This window comes from Syngnathoides biaculeatus, chromosome 4, assembly GCF_019802595.1.
Source record: "Syngnathoides biaculeatus isolate LvHL_M chromosome 4, ASM1980259v1, whole genome shotgun sequence".
In the NCBI taxonomy this organism is placed as follows: Eukaryota; Metazoa; Chordata; class Actinopteri; order Syngnathiformes; family Syngnathidae; genus Syngnathoides; species Syngnathoides biaculeatus.
The window spans coordinates 14,477,790-14,494,136 of record NC_084643.1 but is presented as its reverse complement, the minus strand read 5'-3'; positions in this window follow the sequence as shown (position 1 = coordinate 14,494,136).

The window sequence follows — 16,347 nt, the reverse complement described above, 5'->3', positions numbered from 1 at the left end:
TACAGGGCTTAATCAACGAGGATGAGGCGCATGTGTGCGCCTCCTAATCAGCGCTGGTGTGCTGGGACCCGCCCAGCCAGGGCTGGACCGGCAGGACCATGACAATTTTGCACATTTGAAATGCACAGTCATCAGTGTGCAGTATTAATCAATCAGGTTGTACAATTATTTGCGTGTGGATACTCTGCTATAAGGCCTCTCTGCCAAATTTTAGAAATCAATGTGAACAGCAAATCAAAAGGTTTGCCCACCCCTGATCGAAACAGTGTCTCATAAATTTAAAATACATCTAGCCTTCGTTGTGAAACCATATTCTTTAAAGACAACTATGTTGATAATTAATCTGAAAAAACTACAACGCGCTTTAACTGGTTTTGTTCAATCAACTGTAGTGTCATTATGTAAGTGATCTTTTGTTTGTTCTTTAATATCTGTATTTAAAGTTGGAATGAGAAATGCAAATGCTGTTCTTCCATTTCCAATATTTTTTTAACCATCAGTCAAAACAGTGGTGTACAATGCATGTGTTTTTCTGACTACTTCCTCCCATTTTCCTTTTCCTTTTCACTGTTTACTCTTTCTTGAATATGAAGGTCTACTTCCACCAAAGGCCAGATTCAAAAGAGCGTTGCTGTATGAGAAATTGCTGGGTTGTAAGTTTTTATCATTTGTCCCATTAAATTTGCTGACTCATTTAATGCAACCCTATGTGGGCACAAGCCAGTGCAATCTGTAGGCTGGTCCCAAGCCTGGATAAATGCTGATGGTTTCGTCATGAATGGCATCCTGCGTAAAACTGTGTCAAACAAATATGAGCGTTCATCTAAAGAATCCCATACCGGATTGGTCATTGCCAGGGTGAACAACACCCGGCCCCAACACCATTAACCTGCAGGGCATCGGTGGAGTATCAGCTACTGTGGGTTGAAGACAATGAGAGGAGGAAACCGGATTCATTGTCAGAAGAAGAAGAGGAATGCACAGAGCCTACAGCAGATAGTCAGGACTTTGAATGTTGGGACAATGACAGGAAAAGCTCGGGGGTTGGTTGACATGATAATTAGGAGAAAGGTTGATATATTGTGCATCCAAGAGAGCAGGAGGAAAGGTAGTAAGGCGAGAAGTTTAGGAGCTACGTTTAAATTATTTTACCATGGTTTAGATGGGAAGAGAAATGGAGTAGGGGTTATTTCAAAGGAAGAGCTGGCTCACAATCAGATCGAGTGATGAGGCTGAAATTATAAATTGAAAAAACGATGGAAATGGCTGTAGTGAACACTTTTTTCCAAAAGAGGCGGCAACATAGACTGACCTACAAGAGCGGAGGTAGAACCATGCAGGTGGATTATATTTTGTGCAGACGATGTAATCTGAAGGAGGTTACTGACAGTAAGGTAGTGGTAGGGGAGAGTGTAGCTCGACAGCATAGGATGGTGGTGTGTAGGATGACTCTGGTGTAGGGTAGGAAGATTAAGAAGGCAAAGGTAAAACAGAGAACCATGTGGTAGAAGCTGAGAAAGGAAAAAAGTTGTGCGGCCTTTCGGAAAGAGGTGAGACAGGCTCTCAATGGACAGGAGGAGCTCCCAGAAGACTGGACTACTACAGCCAAGGTGATCATAGAGACAGGCAGGAGAGTACTTGGTGTGTCTTCTGGTAGGAAAGGGGAGAAGGAGATTTGATGGTGTTTTGAGGTCATACAAGGAAAGAGATTAGCGAAAAAGAAGTGGTACACCGAGAGGACTGCGGAGAAGCGAAAGCAATACATTGAGATGCGACGTAGGGCAAAGGGTAGATGTGGCAAAAGCTAAACAAGAGGCACATGACGACATGTAGACCAGGTTGGACACAAAAGAAGGAGAAAAGGTTCTCTACAGGTTGGCCAGACAGAGGGATAGAGATGGGAAGGATGTGCAGCAGGTAAGGGTGATTAAGGATAGAGATGGAAATGTGCTGTCTGATGACAGTAGTGTGCTAAATAGATGGAAAGAACACTTTGAGAAGTTGATGAATGAAGAAAATGAGAGAGAAGGAAGAGTAGAAGAGGCAAGTGTGAAGGACCAGGAGGTGGCAAAGATTAGTAAAATGAAGTTAAAAAGGCACTACAAAGAATGAAATGAAAGGCAGTTGGCCCTGATGACATACCTGTGGAGGTATGGAAGCATCTTGGAGAAGTGGCTGTAGAGTTTTTGACCAACTTACTCAACAGAATACTAGCGGGCAAGAAGATGGCTGAAGAATGGGGGTAAAGTGTACTAGTTCCCAATTTTAAGAATAAAGGCGATTGGCGTACCTGTGGGAACTGTAGAGGAATAAAGTTGATGAGCCACACAATGAAGTTATGGGAAAGAGTAGTGGAGGCTAGACTCAGGACAGAAGTATCTGCGAGCAACAGTATGATTTCATCCCTAGAAAGAGTCGTCAATGATGTTTTACGCGAAACGCTTAACATGTTTTTTTTTGTGTGTACCAAGACGACATGCTGATTTTTTTCCCAGATTAAAAAACCTATGTCAGGCACATTTGTGAAATGCTACAGCAGCTATTGCGTCACAACCTGTATGTCAAGGCTGAAAAGTGTGAGTTCCACCAACCCTCCATGTCTTGGGCTTTGCCTTGGAGGAAGGGGAGATACACATGGATCCCACCCAGCTCCGGTCCTCACCTTGCCTGAAACAGATAGACAGTTTGTCGTCAAGGTTAATGTGTCAGATTCAGGGATAGGGGCAAGAGCCGCAGCAGTGGAAAGATGCTGTTTCAAGGAAATGAAGGAAGTGTGTGCTTCCGTGGTCCAACAAAGAGTATTAGAAAGGTTCCACATACCCTGGTCATTTATTTCCTGGTGTGAGATCAGTTACCCGAGAATGGAAACCTGTGGTCGGGCAATCTGAAGTTTGAACTTGGAACGCTTCAGGCCAACAGAGACCAAATGAGAGAGCAAAGACCTGGTGGCTTCAAGACAAGAAGTTTCAGATGGAGCTGCCAGCAAGAGGTCATCCACATACTGCACCTAGAGAACTCCATTAGGCAATTCAAGCAGAGACAGCAACTGATGAAGACAGTTATTGAAGAGTCCGGGGGAAAGGACAAAACCTTCAGGCAGGTGATTGTAGGAGTAACAAACACCATTCATGGAGAGGAATGCAAAAGAAAGCATTAGCCAAGTCAATGCAAGTGAAATGAGTGTGGGCTGATGTAATTTGGAACAGTGTCGAGTGATAGTTCGGGACTGGCAAAGTGGGAGTTAAAACAGCTGCATTAATTGCTCGCAGGTTATGGACCATGCGAAACTTTCCAGTGTCTTTCTTTTCAATGGGTAAAATTGGTGTGTTATAATCAGATTCAGGAATTTCACATAACACCCCTGCTTTGAACAGGCCTTTAATTGTGTCCGAAATGCCAACCATCCCAGCCTCTTCTACAGAGTATTGGGGAATATATATACGTCTTGGTTTCATCAGAAACGCAACAGGTGAGACATTGCAGAGACCAACATCAGTGGGATTCGTGGACCACAGCGACGCAGGAAGGGAATCAAGAAGTAGTTGCTTTCAGTTATTTTGCGTCCATGGTGCCTATCCAGAAGCTGGTGCTCCAAAACAGAAGTTGGCAAAAATGTGTTAGACTGAATCCAATAAGCATCAAGTGATGAGGAATAGAGCAATTGAGAGTGAAATGAATTTTGCCAATCTGTGGCCTGTGTGCATGTCAGGACAAACAGACCAAGATCCTTCGCTGTGTGCTGAGGCGAAACCATCAAGGATCCACCATCATGTAGCATTGTAAACCATTTTAGTTGTTCAAGAGTCAAGAACACCAAAAAAGTGACACCTGGATTGCCCGCAAACAAATCACCCATGTTCAATTCCCATATGTTGTTATCAATGTCCTGAAATGCCTCGCTATAGATCTCTTCCCCCGATCTGTCATAGTACAGAGTGTAATGCATACAATCAGTTACCGTATCATAACATCTGAGATTACGGACCCAAGGTGACCAGAGAGTCCAAAAGTGCTGAGCCTCGAGCCAACCACTGGAGTCAATATCCACTCTTGCCCAATAGATGTCGGCAGTGGCGCATGCTCCTGGGCGTTGTTCAACAAGCGGAAACTGGGAGGTGGCACCGGAGGCAGAGGCGGCAGAGCAGCAGTAGGTGTAACCATCCGGAAATTCCAGGATAAGTTTATTAGGGCTGCATTTGATGAGAGGGCACGTGGCAATGAGGAGATCTCTGCCCAAAAGATTGACTGGACAGTTAGGTGCAAACACAAAAGAATGAAAAAAAGTCTGTGGCAAACATTGAACAGTCACTGGAGTTGTCAATTGCAGGGCAGTTTCTTCACCCTTGAATCCAACAAGTGAGATGGTTTTAATGGTAAGAGAGGTATCAGGTGGCAGGGCTGTGATAGTAGAATGCCGAGCTCATACCACAGACCATAAATGATAAAGTGAATCCTCCTACCGTCAGTATCATCAAAGGGTCCTGCAGGCCTAAACATGTGAATTCAGGGCACCATCATTGCGGAAACTGTCCACCGGAGGGCGGTAGATACTGTTTTTTTGGCACTGAGGGATATCCTTGTTGCTGCTGCGGTAGCTGCTGGTGCTGTGTAAGATGTCCTCTCTCTCTCGGGATTGGTTGTAACCTCATCGATTTTAGCCACTTGCAGGTTGTTGGCCTCTGCCTCTGCCTCGGCCTCTGCCTCTTCCTCTGCCTCTGCCTCTGCCTCTGCCTCTTCATCCGGACGCTTGAGGTCGCTGTCTGCAAACGCGGGCCCAATGACCAGGCTGCCCACAATTGAAGCACATGTCACGGCCACAAGGGGGCACACCTCGACCTATGAATGAACCTGCTTGATACATAATGCACTCGGAACCGACAGAGGGAGATGAGATCAGAGCATGAGTTTTAGCATATCTCCTCAAATTATGTTTAAGATGTGACAACCACCGGTCAAGCACCGGGAAGGATTGGCCTCCATGGCCTGGGCCACAGACTTGGGAACGCCCTTCAACATGGCTGCTCGGAACACTTGCGAATGCAAGGTGGAGGCCGTTTAGGCGTGTCCTGTTTTCAGAGTATAATCAGTGAGGGCTCGGTCAACAAAAGCCGTGGCCTCCTCAACTGCTTTGAAGCAATCATCTGAAATGACACACTCAGGGAGGGGAAACAAAGCATCTAACGCTGTCGACAAGGTCAAATAATTTTCCCGTGTAAGAGCCTGCTGATCGGGGAGAGAAGAAAAATCTGAATTTCGCATCAGAATATTCAACTATGAAAGCACACATGATTGTGTAAGAAGGGCACGGATATCACCTGCTGTTAACATTTGTCTTGTAACCGCTCTCTGCACTGCTTGAAGCCAATTGATACCACCAGATTGCATTGGTGGAGGTTTCTCCATCAGCACACTCACATCAGTGGGAGACAAAGGTAAAACATCGCAGAGTTACCAGAGCCTGAAAGATTTGGGAACGAGTCACAGGCCGATGAGGAGGAGAAGCTGGACCTCTGGAAGATTCCTTCGGTCAAGAACAGAGTCAGGGTGGGTACCTGAAAAATGACACTTTAATTCTGTTACTTGGTTCTGTAACTTATCAATGTATAACCTGTTTTCGACTTCCCCACTCGAAGGGCCTCTACCAGCGTAGACAGCAAATTCCTGTTCTTCTCTCCCGTCAGGCTGCTTCTTGTTCAGCGCGGAGGGCATGTTTATGTTCTTTCACTTGAGCGTTCACTTTGTATTCATGTTCAGTGGTGATTCTCTCAAGTTGATCTCTAATATTTTGTGGAACCTCTTGGTGTCTATTTAATTGCGCTTTATACATTCCTAGCTGATTCAAACGTGTGAATGGGTCGACTCTCAAATCTGCAACTTTGTCCAATTTTCCTTTTAATTCCCTAATGGCACCAGTCACCCCAGCAGCCAGAGTTACCGCAACCGTATTTATGTTTGATATTTGTTGTGAGCGAGTGATAGACGTTTGATCGTCTACATCTACTTCAAGTCGACCCACTGTTACATTCAACACTGGAGCCTAAAATTCACCTAAAGCCTTCCTGACTCCGTGGTAAGGTAACGGTACACATGGGTTATTTGGCGACAACACCGAAAGATGTTTCACCTACAAGTAAAGAGGCGGCGCAGAGGGGACTTTGGGTGTTGATGGTACCAGACCAACACTCTCTTCATTAATGGCACAAAACACACAGTTGAAGACATTGGAGGAAACCATCCATTCTCACAGTTTTTCCTCATCCATTCTTTCAATTGTTCTTTCTCATTCTCGTTCTTTTTCAGGCATGCTTTGATGCCTTGATGCCACAATATGCTATGTTTGCCATCAGAACTATATACAAAAGAAAACAAATACTCATTAAATTCATATTACACAAATAAATGACAAAACACAAACACACATAACATACATTCCTCACGTGTTCACTTAGCACCACTTGTTCAGAATGGTTTGGTATTTGCCGCAAATCGAACCATTCACTTTCCCTGTCAAACTCTCCCTGCATTTTGCTTTAGATCATCTTTTATCAAAAGTGCTCAAACCTCTTTATTTTCTTAAAAGTACTCGATACCACTCAAACAAAAGTACTCGAACCTTAATTTAGCGAAAGCACTTGAACTTTTTTTTTATTTCTCAAAAGTACTCTTAAAATCTTATTTTATTTGAGGAATTGTTTCCAGGATTCTTGAAAGAACGAAACAACCTCTCCTAAAATAAAATTACAATTGCGCATTTCACTGTTCATCCGGGTTATTCTTCTCAACTTCTGTTCATCAGGATTATTCTTCTCAACTTTTTATAGTGCACACTTTGTCCTTTGATTTCGAATGAGGAATTCTAGTCTCTAGGATTCTCCGAAAAAAACGAGACAACGTCTTGGTTCAGAAAGTTTTCGACTGGCTTCAACCCAGTGATCTGTCTGCCAGTCACGGGATTTACAAACTTTTTGTGTCAGCACAACCTCCGATCACAGGGCACTTCTAAACCCTTTTCAGAGTGGTACGCCCACACACTCTACGGCTTTTCAACCATTTAGGTGGGACGCGACTATACCACCCACAATTTCATCACTGTTCAACCAGCCAGAAACTAATTTCACACAGACACAAATTCAAACGTGACATGGACCTCAACACCAGTTAACAAAGAGAAGATCACTTTTGGATGATAATTGCCCTCTCACGTTGTCAATTGTTGGCCGGCCGATGTTCTGTCTGTCAACCAACACCTCAGTCCAAAATCACGTCGGGGTCACCAATTGGTGGAGGACGCTTTTTCCTCCGCGTGTTCGTTTAATTTCGGGTAGTGAGAATGTTGGTTATCCAAATACAGGCTGGAGACGATGAAAAGTTTCTTCGAAGCTTTTACTTACAGAATATTCCGGGCACAAATGAGTGACAGACAATGGCTGTAGCAGATCACAAGTGCAAAGATACAGAGGACTTGCAGCATTCTTATACTATCAGAAGGACGCATCACAAAAGTATGAAAGAAAAATAAAGAGCATCACAAGAGAATTGCATCATAACATAAAGAGCATCACAAAATATCTGCATCATAATGACTAAACCAAATCTATCTGGTAATAACAGGCACATTCCTGCGTCCTGGTCTCCAGTAAACATTTCAGCAAGATTCACTTAAGGTTAACTGGTGAGTTGGCATGCTTCAAACAATCAGTTAACCTTGAGTTATACACTCATGACTAAATATGAGCAGAACACACACTTCAGCACCCACCAAGCCGCACCACAAACCATACCACCTTCCACTCCACCGTTTAACATCGATGAAAGGGATGTTAGCAATGTTGCAATGCATTTGCGCACTTGTGGCACACTCTCAGCGCAGAAGAGAACAGATCTAGCACAGTGAACTATAGCCTGATGTCTTTTTTTTTTTTAAACACAGTGGTCTCACAAAGAGCTGCTGGGCCACACCCTTTACTTCCTAGTTTACCTGACCCCCCCCCACCGACCCCCATTTTAAAGGGGTACACTCGTAGTTATAAACACAGGGGTATGTGAATAATAGAAGAAAATGTGGTGAAATTGGATGATGATTTTCTCTTTTTTGAGTAAAAAAGGTCTGGTCTGAAGCCAGAGTAGAAAGTGCTGGATGAGATGGTGTGTAATGTTAAAATTCCACCTTGGCACAGCCTGATTGAGGATGAAAGCACAGATGATACATTACCCATAATACTAAATCTGTATTTTAAATATAGGAGACAACACAACATTAATCCTAAAACTGATTGAGAGCATCATTCAGCTTTCAACATGCATTGCGAAGGATATTCAGCAAGCAATAATTCAGTTTTACACCAAGAAAAACAGACAGGGATGCCATTGTGGGTAAAAAAAAAAAAAGAAAGAAACAAAGTTGGAAGCGACATTTCAAATTTATAGTCAATAGTTGGCTTGGTATGTATTTGTATTGTAATGTATTTTTTTGTTTGTTGACATTTTCAGTGTAATTTTCCAAAAACAAAAAATTGTTCTTAAAATGATGGGAATGTAAATCTGAACCTTTTAATGAGCAATGTAACTTCAATGGATGACACTGATTGACCACAGTGCATACGTCGGATGTCGCTCACAGTGGTCAAAAGGAGCGCTCACGGCCTTAGTGTGTTTGCTCAGACGTAAAAAAAAATTAGTGGGAACATTGACCGTTAGACAGATCTGCAAACAAAGCAAAGCAAAGCAAATTTATTTGTACAGTGCATTTCAGACACAAGGTACCTCAATCTGCTTTACATGATGAAAAGCATTTGAAAGCAAAGTGATAAAACATTTAAAATGGGATAAAAACAATAAATCATTAAGTGATTTATAGACCAGTAACAGAACTTTAAAATCTATCCTAAAGGTGAGTGGAAGCCAGTCCAAGAACTTTAGGATTGGAGTTATATGCTCTGACCGCTTTGTTCTGGTCAGAACACGAGCTTCAGCATTCTGAATGGGCTGCAGCTGCTGAATACTCTGTTTAATACTTTAGGAAAAGATTAACAAAGAACCAGGCCCAGACCTTGTGTCCCCATCCTGCCAAGAAGTCTGCGCAGACCAACTTGCTCCTATCTTCACAAAGATCTTCAACAGGTCTCTAGAACTGTGTGAAGTCACAACCTTCTTCAAACACTACACCATTATACCAGTCCCCAAAAAAGCAGCACTCTCAGGTCTTAATGACCACAGGCCTGTTGCCTTGACATCTGTGGTCATGAAGTCCTTTGAACACCTTGTAATGGACCACCTCAATAGTGTCACAGGCCCCCAGGTGGACCAACTGGAGTTTGCCAATGAGCTAACAGGTGTGTGGATGATGCCTTCAAGATGGGTCTGCGCTTCATCCTTGAACATCTCGACAGTGAGGGTACCTCTGCGAGGATCCTGTTTGCGGAATTAAACTCTGCGTTTAACACCACCATCCCTGAATTTCTCTCCTTCAATCTTCTCCAGATCAGTATCTCGCCTGCCATCTCCCGGTGTTCTACAACTTCCTGATGGGCAGGACATAGCAGGTGAGGCTGGGGGATACCACCTCATCCACGCACACTATGAGTAGCAGGGCTCCTCAAGGTTGTGTCCTCTCCCCTTTCCTCTTATCGCTCTACACAAACGACTGCACCTCGAGGGATCCGACTGTCATACTCCTGAAGTTTGCAGATGAAGCCACGGTCATTGGTCTCATCAAAGATGGCAACGAGTCTGCGTATGTTTGTGTGTCTTGCATAAACATATAAGCCTATAATGCACAACACAACATAACTGTGAACATTTTTTGTAACTATCTGAGTTCACGATGATCACCAAACACTACACGAATGAAAATGCACATTTGGGCTGTGTCACTCACATCAGTAGATTCGTCCAACTGCAGTGAGAAACAAGCTCCAATGTCCTTCCACAAATCAGCCATGGCTTCACAGCACCGTGTAACTGTACGCCTTCACAGAAGTAGAGCTTTTTTTTTTAAGATAATAGTTCCACCTTATTTTTAAAAGATTGGAACAATGAGTCAGCTATACCTCTTTTACTATCTCTCCGTCTTGGAAGGACTTCTTGTTATTAACAACGATGTGACAAACCCGGAACGATGCTTCGGTGGCGGCTTTCGCTGTTGAACACTGATGTGTGAAAAGTGACTGCTGTGCGGCCAATTGGTATTTTAGTTCGTTCACTTTTATCATTCTCAGCTCGCTTTTTGGCGGAATGTCGGTGTCGTATTTGCCATGAACAGTTCGAAAATGCCACAACACATTTCACTACACTGGCAGATAATGCAAATGCACTTCGAAAATGACATCATGAAAAAAAAAGTCTGCCTCCCATTCCGTATGAAAGTGATACGTTTTTGTCTTCTTCTTTGCTCCAGCATCCATTCTCATGTTTGATAAGATTTCTTTACTTTAAGAAAAAAGCGAGGGCTTAAAATAGTGGGGGAACTCGCTGACTAGCATGTTTTGCTATACTCAGTGTCATTGTTTGCACATACGTGGTGAGCTAAAGGTCATAAAAATACGTCTGATGTCATATTTTTCAGCACGCTGTCGCGATCGACCAAGACTGCCTCACGATCGAGGCATTGAGCACCCCTGTTATATATGTTATCTATCTCGTCAAGCATGATTCTGTATTGTTGAAGAAATAAAGCCCTTGCAGTCTGATTTTCATATCGTTATCGATACAGAATCAATATGACTGACATCAGATTTCCCGCACCACAGTGTGAAGTTACATGGCCCTCAACCACACTTCCCGAAGTTCTTCTCAAACTCCTGGACATTCAGAGAGGACCGCTCATCCAGCTCATGTCCCTAAAACAGCACCCATGGCCACAGCGGCCAAACCTGAGAAGATGAAATGCCCAATCATCGCTGCATCTGGAGCATGTGAAGAATGGACATATTTCACCCAACGGTGGTCAGAATATAAACAAGCCACACACCTCACTGGCCAGGACATTATCTTCCAACCCCTCAAATTGTGCAATTAGGCCCTCCACAAAGATCTATCCAGGAGCTTCAAGAACCTCACATCATATGATGAGACCACTCTTCTTGGCCACAGCAAGTCGCTGGCAGCCCATCAAGAGAATGCGATGGTGAAAGAGTTTGGCTGGACAAATCAATCGCATTCCCACACCTGTGCCTGTGGCGATCAATGCAACAAGCATCACATACAGGCAGATAAAGAGAAAAAGACTTCAGGGCCGACGGCCAGACAGAAAAACGAGCACTCAAACACAACCGTGTGGCTACTGTGAAGAACACAGCAGCAGGAAGCAAGACCTGATGAATCATTGCCCTGCCTTTAACCATACTTGCATCAACTGCAATATCCCACACAATTTTGAAAGTGTCTGCTGTAAACCAAGACAGAGGCAGCACACCAATCAAAATAACTCTGCACCGCCGGTCTTCAAGGCCCTCTGCTCAATGGATAGATTCACGCAGGGCCACGCTTACTTAGATAGTGTTGTTATGCACCCCAAGCTACCCATCAAATTGGGAGTTGCAGTGTGGCCAAAGCATGTTATGAGCGATTCATTAGAGCGAATTCCCAATAGTATTTCTGTTTCCTTTCTGCCCATGGTATCAGAAATATCGACAAAGAGTGTATAGAAAGGCCTGAATTACTTTCATCAGGGATATATTCATCATGTCAAGGTTTCCCAAAAGGGAACTCCAGTTAAAGTTTCGAAAGTTTTGTGTTGGCCGTCCATGCGAAAGAATCAACCGCCTCATAAACTAATGTTGGACATCAAATGCGATAAGATTTCTGATGCCTATTGTTCATGCAAAGCAGGGTAAGATTGCATTTTTACGCGACATAAAGATGTCGATTCGCAATGATATGATTTATAGTGGATAATTAATTTACATAAATTACATAAATTATGGCAGTATGCATGTCCTCTATCGGTCTGAACATACGAACTGTCCACGTAAATCTTTTTCTTTCGGCTTGTCCCGTTAGGGGTCGCCACAGTGCGTCATCTTTTTCCATCTAAGCCTATCCTGTGCATCCTCCTCTCTAATACCCACTGTCCTCATGTCCTCCCTCACAACATCCATCAACCTTTTCTTTGGTCTTCCTCTTGCTCTTTTGCCTGACAGCTCCATCCTCAGCACCCTTCTACCAATAAACTCACTCTCTCACCTCTGAACATGTCCAAACCATCGAGGTCTGCTCTCTCTCACCTTGCTTGCAAAACATCCAACTTTGGCTGTCCTTCTAATGAGCTCATTTCTTATCCTATCCAACCTGTTCACACTGAGCGAGAACCTCAGCATCTTCATTTCTGCTACCTCAAGTTCTGCTTCCTGTTGTTTCTTCAGAGCCACTGTCTCTAATCCGTACATCATGGCCAGCCTCACCACTGTTTATAAACTTTGCCCTTCATCCTAGCAGATACTCTTCTGTCACATAGAATACGAGACACCTTCTGCCAACTGTTCCATCCCGCTTGGACCCGTTTCTTCACTTCCTTACCACACTCACTATTGCTCTATATTGTTGACCCCAATTATTTGAAGTCGTCCACCCTCTCTTTCACGCACATATATTTTGTTTTACTCGGCGAAACTTCATTCCTCTCCTTTCCTGTGCGTACCTCCATCTTTCTAATTGTTCCTCCACCTGCTCCCTGCTTTCAATGGATATCACAATATCATCTGCAAACATCATGGTCCAAGGGGATTCCAGTCTAACCTCGTCTGTCAGCCTATGCATTACTACCGCAAACAGGAAGGGGCTCAGCGCGGAATCCTGATGCAGTCCCACCTCCACCTTAAATTGTTCTGACACACCTATGGCACATCTCACCACCGTTCTGGTTCCCTCATACATGTCCTGTACTATTCTAACATATTTCTCCACCACACCGGACTTCTCACATGCAGTACCACAGTTCCTCTCTTGGTACTCTGTCATAGGCTTTCTCTAGGTCTACAAAGATACAATGTAGCTCCTTCTGACATTCTCTGTACTTTTCCACGAGCAACCTCAAGGCAAATAATGCATCTGTGGTACTCTTTCTAGGCATGAAACCATACTGTTGCTCACAGATACTTACGTCTGTCCTGAGTCTAGCCTCCACTACTCTTTCCAATAACTTCATTGTGTGGCTCATTATCTTTATTCCTCCGTAGTTTCCACAGTTCTGAACATCACTTTTGTTCTTAAAAACGGGGACTAGCACACTTTATCTCAATTCTTCTGGCATCTTCTCCCCCACTAGTATTCTATTGAATAAGTTGGCCAAAAACTCCACAGCCACCTCACCAAATTGCTTCCATACCTCCACTGGTATGTCATCGTTCCATATGTTCAAACGGTCTTTCCATTTTTCATTGTGTTCAGTCCCTTTTTAAACTTCTCCCTTACTTATCATTGCCACTTCCCGGTCATTCATGCTTGCCTCTTCTACTCTACCTTCTCTCACATTTTCTTCATTCATTAACTTCTCAAAGTATTCTTTCCATCTATTCCGCACACTACCGGCACCAGTCAACATAGTTCCATCGCTATCCTTAATCACCTTTACTTCTTGCACATTCTTCCCATTGCTATCCCTCTGTCTGCCCAACCTGTAGAGATCCTTTTCTCCTTCTTTTGTATCCAACCTGGAGTACATGTCGTCATATGCCACTTATTTAGCCTTCGCCACCTCTACCTTTGTCCTACGACGCATCTCAATGTATTCCTTACGCCTCTCCTCAGTCCTCTCCGTGTGGAGACCTTCATCACACCCTGAGGTCGGTACAGTACACATAAATCAATAAGAACGCTTGAGAGCAGAGCCGAGGTGCGGCTGGAAGCTTTCAGTTTCGCCCAGCTCAGGTGGAGCTTCCTCCTTCCTCTATACGTGTTTCGCCGACTAATTGAATAACTTACTTTGGAGCAGACAGCTTTGTGCTGATTTATCTTCGATATGTTCAGATGGTCGTGAGGTCGACCACAAGCCTTAATCCACCATTTGCATTTGTGATGTTTATCACCTAATTTTCTGGAATAATTGCAGAAATAACGGACAATAAAACGTCTTTCTTCTGATCAGGAGGACATGAGAGACAGGCCAGTTACAGTCTCCAAACACGTTCTGAACCAGCCTCTCGCATACTCTTTCTTTATTTCTGAAAACACACAAGGTCAAAAGGAGGGGTGAGCAAGTGAACAAAGGCACATTCTTTGATAATGATGTGTGTGCGTTGATGAAGTTGTCCTTGGCCACTTCTCAGAAGAGGCCAGGCTGATGCACCTGTGTGTGGGTGCTTACCCGGTCCGAAGCAAGGATGATACTGTCTGCCTGGATTCCTGTGTGCAAGGAATCTACAAAAAACAAGGGTGATACTTTGCCTAGTTCTACACATATTAAATGTACCTACAAGAATTCAAATACATAATAAAAGTATTTACAGCAAATCCAACATTTCCCCGCTGTTTATTATGCATATGCGCAAATCCTCATATCATCTTGTAACTTCTTCTCAGTTACAGAATTATTTCTATGAAAACAAAAACACATACACTCAGAGAAAAATGTTATTACTCATAATCAGGATCAGAAAACAACTCAGGTCAGTTTCATGAAGAATCAAAATTGTCGTTGTTGTTGCTGTCACCAACTGCCCTCATCATTAAAGGATACTTCTCCGCCACCTGTTGTTTCCCGCGTGAGAGGGCAGTGTTAATGAGTTTTAAAAAGAGAGCACACAGACAAAGAATCCAAAAACTTCCACACAAGGTCAAAATTTGTGCAAAAACAGCGATTGACACCAAATTTGAGGACAACAGGGCTTTGCGTCTTCCAAAGGCATTTATCCAGGCCTCTCACACACAGAGGTGTCAATACTGGAATGAGCTGTTCAGGGTTCGAAGTCCCTCAGTGGCATGACTCCGTAGCTTTGTGTTGGCCTTCACTGCGCAGCATTGTTCTCTGAACATAGCACAGATTTCTCCTCTCTCAGCCAACCTGTCAACAGCGACTCCATTTTGGAATGCCATAAATGAGCAGATAACTGTTCATGCACAGTTTCAAACCCTCTCTGTGTCCAATTGCCCAATTCTTGTACATTGTGATGAATGGAGTTGATTCTGTCTATGTTTTTGTTGGTTGTACGCCAACAACCTGAGGACTCAAATCCTGCTGCGAATTAATCAGCCAATTTATACTCACTTGGAACATCAGTGGCGTTGATGTATGTTAAAACACTTGTTCCCATACCGCTTCTCTTTCGTCTATTGTCACTGCTCGGGTAAAATTGCATGTACAGTAGATGTGAATTCATAAACAGACATAGGATGAACAAACAAATGACAATAATCAAGTTATTGAAGCAAAGGAACCTGTTACATTTTTTTCTTGTTACCTCTGCACTACCAACAGATGTCTCTCCGTGACAATGACTTAAATGAGTTATTAATCACAAAAATGGTTTTACACATAAATGCTCATAAATTTCCCATTTTTTTTGTGGTACCAATAAATTTGATGCACATCATTAGAAAACAATCTTTTTGTTTTTCAAAAGAAGTTTGTGTATACACAGAATCCCCCCTTTTTTTACATTCATTATCAGATACCGTTCCATTCATAAATTCTATTTTCTTAGCCAGTGATCCTCATAAGGGTCATGAGAGTGCTGGAACCTATCCCAACTGTCATCAGGCTGGAGGCAGGGTACAGCCTGAACTGGCCGCCAGCCAATCACAGGGCACATCGAGACAGACGACAGTTGCACTCAAAATCACACCGAGGGACACTCTAGGGTCTCCAACCAGTGCCGCACACCTCTTGAATATGGAAGGAAACCAGAGTGCTCGAAGGAAACCCACAGAGGCATTGGGGGAACATGCAATTCCACACAGGCGGAGCTGGGATTGAACCCCAGTCCTCACCTCTGTGTGGCCAAAGCCTTACAGCTGCGTCACTGGGATGCCTTTTTTCTACAATGAGAAACCAATTATTATTTTGTCTGTAAATGCCTGTTGCAATTTGAAACCAATTTTCTACATCAAATTTACTGTTTAAATAAGCAGTCACTCCTTATCAGCCTTGAAACTGTCACAAAGGTAGGTTATTGTTGTTTGTGACCTGCACAAATATACACAGGGAATTGAGGATATTTGGAAGACACAAAAGCCCCAATTGCATTCGCAGGTACCCTTTTTGTAGAACTTGAAATTCTCATGGTATGATTATTGTCATAAGAATGTGGTTTTGCATTTACAGATTGTCCGTGTTAATTTAATGAACTCAAATTCATTTTTTTCCCTTTGTTTCTTTGTATGTAGTTATTCAATTTGTTTTCTGGGACCTTG